Consider the following 8,196-nt stretch of genomic DNA (forward strand, 5'->3'; position numbering starts at 1 on the left):
GGGGGGGGGGGGTAACGGAGCTCCTGCCGGGAAGTAGCTGCTCCTGGGCAACCCAGGCTCGGGAGATCGGCCGCCTCTCCCGCCCGGTGAGCACCAGGCCACACTTGCCACACGGAGGTAAGACTCTGTCGATTTGCTGACCGCTATTAAGCATGTCGGGTCGGTCAGGTAGGAGCAACATTGCTGGGTCATCCCCTTCTGGGGTGAAATTCGCTTGTTGATAGCTGCTTAAAGTGAGATATTGAGGGAGCTCACACGAAGTGCGTCTTTCCTCCATGACAGCTAGGCCCCGCCCCCCGGAAGCTGCATTCTTAGTGAGAGGAGGGACAGTGTAGCTGCTGCTGATTTAATAGGGAAATCGATAGCTAGGCTAGTGTATTCAGTGTCCACTACAGTCCTGAAAGACTCATCTGATCTCTGCTGTAAGGACAGCACCCCAAAAAGCCCTTTTTAGGGCTAGAACATCAGTCTGCTTTTTTTTTTTTTCCTGTGTAATCTAATTGCAGTTGCCTGCCTGCCAGCGTGTGTGTCAGGCTCACAGCGGATACTGTGCCCACTTGCCCAGTGCCGCCACTCATATCTGGTGTCACAATAGCTTGCATTTAAAAAAAAAAAAAATAATAGCAGTCAGTTTCCTTCACACGTGTGCGTTTCAGGGCCTGCCAGGGCACAGTGTAACACCAGTGCAACTCATATCTGATGTAACAGTAGTGTACATTTAAAAAAAAAAAATACAGGGTGCTTGTTGTCACCTTTCGGGGACCCTTGGTGTTGTACGTGGCTGGGTGGAGGAAGAGACCTTCAATGACATCAGTGAGGACAAGGAACGGGACATGGCTAGCTTGGTATCTGTCCTCGTGCAAATGGGGAGTTTGCAGTTGTGCAAATGGACTGTTTGCGGTTGTTTGCGGTGCGTTAAACGGGGAGTTTGGTCTGTCACTGTGAAGCGAGCGTAACCCTTACACTACCTGATCGATACAACATCATACCTGATGATTTAAAGCACGTTATTCCAAACAATTTAGGAATGTTAGGTGATTTATGCCCTTTATGGATTAAAACCAGACTCTGCATCAACCATGTAATTTTCCATGGGAGTTTTGCCATGGATCCCCCTCCGGCATGCCACAGTCCAGGTGTTAGTCCCCTTGAAACAGCTTTTCCATCACTATTGTGGGCAGAAAGAGTCCCTGTGGGTTTTAAAATTCGCCTGCCTATTGAAGTCTATGGCGGTTCGCCACGTTGGCCCGTTCGCGAACTCATATCTGGTGTCACAATAGCTTGCATTTAAAAAAAAAAAATGTTTTTGACTGTAATATAATAGCAGTCAGTTTCCTTCACACGTGTGCGTTTCAGGGCCTGCCAGGGCACAGTGTCACACCAGTGCAACTCATATCTGGTGTAACAGTAGTGTACATTTAAAAAATTTTTTTTTACTGTAATAGATTGAATAGCAGTTAGTTGTCTGCAAGCGTGTGTGTCAGGCCTACAGCGTCTACTCTGCCAACTTCTGCCAGTGCACAGTGCCACTCATATCTGTTGTCACAGTAGCTTGCATGCATAGTACCACTAATCGAAAAAAAAAATTACAGGCAGAGGCAGGCTACCCCTCAGGGGCCGTCGTGGTCGTGGTGCTGTGATTCCCTTTGGCCCTAAAATAATGCCCAGTGTTCAGAGGCCACGTACCCTGAACTCGAAAAGTTCTGAGGACATAGTTGACTGGCTAACACAGGACACCCAATCTTCTACAGCTTCCGCTCGGAACCTTGACGCACCATCCTCCTCCAGCTTAGCTTCGGGCACCTCTCAAGTTACCACTCGCCCGCCTGCCGCCACCACCAACACTAGCACCACAGACGCTTCACTTGATCTGTCAGAGGAGTTATTTACACATCAGTTGGAAGAAATGAGTGATGCGCAACCATTATTGCCAGAGGATGTAGATAACAGGGATATGTCTCAGTCAGGCAGCATTACACACATGGACGTACGGTGTAATGATGATGATGTTGTACCCGCTACTGCTTCCTTTGCTGTGTTGTCAGATACAAGTGAAGCGGTTGATGATGACGATGCGTCCGTGGATGTCACGTGGGTGACCACTAGAAGAGAAGAAGAACAGGGGGAAGTTCAGATGGGGAGACAGAGAGGAGGAGGAGACGAGTTGGAAGCAGAGGGAGGTCGTCGCAAGGAGCTAGTGGCACAGTCAGACAGCATGCATCGGCACCCGGGGTCAGCCAGACAGCACGCCAATCAACGCATGCTGTTGCCACCACCAGAATGCCGTCATTGCAGAGCTCAGCAGTGTGGCATTTTTTTTGTGTGTCTGCCTCTGACAACAGCAATGCCATTTGCAACCTGTGCCAAAAAAACCTTAGTCGTGGGAAGTCCAACACCCACCTAGGTACAACTGCTTTGCGAAGGCACATGATCGCACATCACAAACACCTATGGGATCAACACATGAGTACAAGCAGCACACAAACTCAAAGCCGCCATCCTCCTCCTGGTCCAGCATCTTCAGCCACGTCAACCACTGCTGTCCTCTTTGCCCCCTCTCAACCATCCGCCACTCCGTCTCTCGCCTTGAGCAGTTCCTGCTCATCTGCCCACAGTCATGTGTCTGTCAAGGACATGTTTGAGCGTAAGAAGCCAATGTCAGAAAGTCACCCCCTTGCCCAGCGTCTGACAGCTGGCTTGTCTGAACTATTAGCCCGCCAGCTTTTACCATACAAGCTGGTGGAGTCTGAGGCGTTCCAAAAATTTGTAGCTATTGGGACACCGCAGTGGAAGGTACCCGGCCAAAATTTCTTTGCACAAAAGGCAATCCCCAACCTGTACTCGATTGTGCAAAAGGAAGTAATGGCATGTCTGGCACACAGTGTTGGGGCAAGGGTCCATCTGACCACTGATACCTGGTCTGCAAAGCATGGTCAGGGCAGGTATATCACCTACACTGTGCATTGGGTAAACCTGCTGACGGCTGCCAAGCATGGAATGCGTGGCTCTGCAGAGGAGTTGGTGACACCGCCATGACTTGCAGGCAGGCCTGCTGCCACCTCCTCTACTCCTCCTACTCCATCCTCTTTCATAACCTCCTCGGCTGAGTCCTCTTCTGCTGCTGCGTCTTGCTCCACATCAACGGCACCCCCCACAGCTCCCCAGGTACTATTCCACATCCCGGATACGGCAGTGTCACGCTGTCTTGGGGTTGACGTGCCTGAAAGCAGAGAGTCACACCGGACCAGCACACCTGTCCGCCTTGAACGCACAGGTGGATCAGTGGCTGACTCCGCACCAACTGGAGATTGGCAAAGTGGTTTGTGACAACGGAAGAAATTTGTTGGCGGCATTGAATTTGGGCAAGTTGACACATGGGCCGTGCATGTCACGTGTGTAATCTGATCGTACAACGCTTTGTGCATAAGTACCCAGGCTTACAGGACGTCCTGAAGCGGGCCAGGAAGGTGTGTGGCCATTTTAGGCGTTCCTACACGGCCATGGCGCACTTTTCAGATATCCAGCGGCGAAACAACATGCCAGTGAGGCTCTTGACTTGCGACAGCCCGACACGTTGGAATTCAACACTCCTAATGTTCGACCGCCTGCTCCAACAAGAAAAAGCCGTTAACGACTATTTGTATGACCGGGGTGCTAGGACAGCCTCTGCGGAGCTGGGATTTTTTTTGCCACGTTACTGGACGCTCATGCGCAATGCCTGTAGGCTCATGCGTCCTTTTGAGGAGGTGACAAACCTAGTCAGTCACACCGAAGGCACTATCAGCGACATCATACCATTTGTTTTCTTCCTGGAGCGTGCCCTGGGAAGAGTGCTGGATCAGGCCGTAGATGAGCGTGAAGAGGAAGAGTTGTGGTCACCATCACCATCAGAAACAGCCTTATCAGCATCGCTTGCTGGACCTGCGGCAACGCTGGAAGAGGATTGTGATGAAGAGGAGTCAGAGGAGGAATGTGGCTTTGAGGAGGAGGAGGAAGACCAACCACAACAGGCATCCAGGCTCGTTGTCACCTATCTGGTACACGTGGTGTTGTACGTGGCTGGGGGGAAGAACATACCTTCAGTGAGATCACTGAGGACGAGGAACGGGACATGAGTAGCTCGGCATCCAACCTTGTGCAAATGGGGTCTTTCATGCTGTCATGCCTGTTGAGGGACCCTTGTCTAAAAAGGCTGAAGGAGAACGACCTGTACTGGGTGTCCACGCTACTAGACCCCCGGTATAAGCAGAAAGTGCCTGAAATGTTACTCAATTACCGCAAGTCGGAAAGGATGCAGCAGTTCCAAAATAAATTAAAAAGTATGCTTTACGTGTGAGGGTGATGTCACAGCACAACGGGAATCTAACAGGGGAAGAGGTGAAAGTAATCCTCCTCCCACGACGGCAAGGACAGGACGCTTTACAGGCGTGTTGTTGATGGAGGACATGCGGAGCTTTTTAAGTCCTACGCATCGCCACAGCCCTTCGGGTCCACCCTCAGAGAACGACTCGACCGACAGGTAGCAGACTACCTCGCCTTAACTGCAGATATCGACACTCTGAGGAGCGATGAACCCCTTGACTACTGGGTGTGCAGGCTTGACCTGTGGCCTGAGCTATCCCAATTTGCGATATAATTTCTGGCCTGCCCCGCTTCAAGTGTCCTGTCAGAAAAGACCTTCAGTGCAGCAGGAGGTATTGTCACTGAGAAGAGAAGTCGCCTAGGTAAAAAAAGTCTAGATTACCTCACCTTTATTAAGATGAATGAGGAATGGATCCCGAAGGGACTGACACTGGGCGATACATTCGACTTAAAAAGGCCTGATGAGGGGGACGTAACAGGGATTAAACTGATAAGAATAGTACTACTTAACACACCACTCCTTTCTGGTGGCACATTAGATTGCACGCGCAGTGCCCCAAATTTGAAGTAGGAGGACCGACCAAGCATCTTTTTCCATCTCCCGGTTCCTAAAATCGATGCCATATACATGTCCCCTGATAGGGGATGTAACAGAGATTAAACTGATAGGAATAGTACTACTTAACACACCTTATAATAACGCAGAGAGAGGAGTCTGAAGAAGAGGAGTCAGAGGAGGAAGGTGGCTTTGAGGAGGTGGAAGACCAAACACAGCAGGCGTCCCAGGGGGCTTGTTGTCACCTTTCGGGGACCCTTGGTGTTGTACGTGGCTGGGTGGAGGAAGAGACCTTCAATGACATCAGTGAGGACAAGGAACGGGACATGGCTAGCTTGGTATCCAACCTTGTGCAAATGGGGAGTTTGCAGTTTTGCAAATGGACTGTTTGCGGTTGTTTGCGGTGCGTTAAACGGGGAGTTTGGTCTGTCACTGTGAAGCGGGCGTAGCCCTTACACTACCTGATCATTACAACATCATACCTGATCTTTTAAAGCACGTTATTCCAAACAATTTAGTAATGTTAGGTGATTTATGCCCTTTATGGATTAAAACCAGACTCTAGATCAACTATGTAATTTTCCATGGGAGTTTTGCCATGGATCCCCCTCCGGCATGCCACAGTCCAGGTGTTAGTCCCCTTGAAACAACTTTTCCATCACTATTGTGGCCAGAAAGAGTCCCTGTGGGTTTTAAAATTTGCCTCCCTATTGAAGTCTATGCCGGTTCGCCCGTTCGCGAACATTTGCGGAAATTCGCGTTCTCCGTTTGCGAACGGAAAATATGAATAATAACTGATGATAAAATATAGGAAATTAAGTCATAGCTTGGGCTGAGGTGCAGTATTTAATAGGACTAGAGTTGCCATCTGGCCAGTATTTTACCAGCACAGCCGGTATTTGAGGCTGTGTGGTTGGTGCTGGTATTGCAAAAATACCGACAATGCAAATGCAGGTATATTTTCCTAACAGGCGAATATTCTGCAATACTGGCACTGGCCATTAGGGTGTGTGCTGTTCTCACTCTGTGTGGAAAGGGCTGAGATAGGAAGTTACAGCATATTCCCGCCTTTTCCACTGACAGAATGCGCATGGGAGCCAGTAATGCAGCAGCTACCAACCTGTTTCTGGAGTCTACATGTTAGGTGAGCTAAATGAGGGGTGGGGGAGAGACACAAGTGGAAGGACAGGCTAGGAGATATGGGTGGCATAGAAAGAGACACAGCTGGGGGTAGCATGGAATGAATCAGATTGTATGCAGTGTGGAAACAAACTGTCCAATGGGGTGGCATAAAAATGAAGAGACACATGGGGTGGCATAAAAGGAGAGACATGGGGTGGCATAGAAGGATAGACATATATCTATTTCTATGCCACCACTGTATATATCATTCCGCGCAATAATTAGCCACACTATAGCAGAACTGGACAAATGTATAAATCAGCTTCTGTGGCCGAAACTTTTGTAGTTTGTTTTCTAGTTTGGTACACTGGATAGGGAATAAATCACAGAGGGTTATTCACTAAACTGTGTAATGTAGTGCATTGACATATTAATTGCACAAAATAGGCAAAAATAACCAATTCAGCATAGGCACAGCTTGGCTAATTTAAAGAACATTTTGCAACTTGGAGTGTAATTCATTACAATAAACCCACTGTGTATTTGTATGTGTATATTTTGCTATGATGCACGCAGGGCTGGGACACAGAAAGACTGCTGCTTGGTCCATTGAGTGAGCACCAGAGGGTAGTTCCAATCTCCCCAAACTGCACTGCAATCCCTCAATACAGCAAAATGAAATTGTACGTAGGTTTTTATTGATTTATGGAATTTTCCTCTTACAATGTATTTTTCTTTCCTCTTATGTCTCCATGTGATGTCATATCCTCTGCAAATTAGCATGGTCGGTATTTGTTTCCAAGAATGGTGGCAATCCTAAGCAGGACTCTGTGTATCTGTACCTTTATTAAGCAAATCTCTGTTAAAAAAAAAGGCAATGAAACAAGAAAAAAAACATATCTTTACTAGGAGTCCGTTAATAATGGAGGATACAATAGAGGAAAGTAAAACTGAGATTGCAGAGTCCAGATCTGGCCACTCTTTCAGTAAATGGGAGCAGCCGTGTCTCACATGGGCATAGCAGGAGGAGGAGAAACCTCATTGGGGGACAGGACAGCATCAGCAGAAACACTGGGCCATCTTGCAGCATTCAGCTACCATGCTGGAGACTCTTTATGAACATGGACTATATAGACAACAAGGTCTGCCACTGTGGGTCCCTTTCCAAAAGACTACCCCAGGTGTCTCCAGACTTCACAAAGAAAATCTAGTTATCTGTCAGTAGAGCTATGAGATAGGAATTCAAACTGGACGTCAAAGGTGCAATAAAGAGCTGTTAGCCTGTGTAGCTCAATGATCATAAACTATTAATAGAGAGGATTTGCTAAACATCCTGTGTGTAAATATACCAGCTCCAATGAGCTCATGCTCTCCTCCACCAATGACTGGCTCATCTGTAGCAGCATCTCCCCACCATGATGGATTTTGAACACATTTAAATCAAAAGAAGTGGTTTCCCACGTGGGTAATAGGAAGACACGAAAGCACACCTTGGCCCAGTGTAGCTATATGTTTACTATGCCCCCTCACTGCAAATGAAAAAGATTAGTCTACATGCAAAACATTGAAACTCCAACATGCTGATTCAAACCACAGAATTCTCAACACTCTGATCCAAACTTTCTTAACCATTGATTGTTTAGAGAATAGTGATTGTTATAACTGCAAATTAAAGTATTAATAAATCAATAAATTAACCTATATTATAGGCTAAATGCTTTATGTTTTCATGTGTATTTTGTGACCAGGTAAATGAGTGTTAATTTTGGTGACAATTTAATGTTTTATACTAAAGATACACTATAGTAAACATAACCTCTTTAATAATCATTTTAAGAGTCTGATTCTCTCGAATACATTGAGTGTCCAATAGAAGTGAAAACATTTGTGTTATTCTACTCAGCTACTGAAATGACTGTCAGGGTTATTCATTAAAGTGAAAATTCAAAGTGAATTTCAAATATAAAGGCACACAATAGTGTTAGTGTCCCACCCTCGGTGTAAGGGTTTGAAAGGTGAGATTTTTTTTTTTTTTACCTTTCAGCACTAACCACACCGTTATCTATGATGCCATGCCACTTATTTGGGATCATCAGTGTATTAAATGATCTCAGAGAATCCAATGTCAAATCGTTCTAACTACTGTTAGACTACTT

This window comes from Pelobates fuscus, chromosome 1 (assembly GCF_036172605.1).
Source record: "Pelobates fuscus isolate aPelFus1 chromosome 1, aPelFus1.pri, whole genome shotgun sequence".
Classification (NCBI taxonomy): Eukaryota; Metazoa; Chordata; class Amphibia; order Anura; family Pelobatidae; genus Pelobates; species Pelobates fuscus.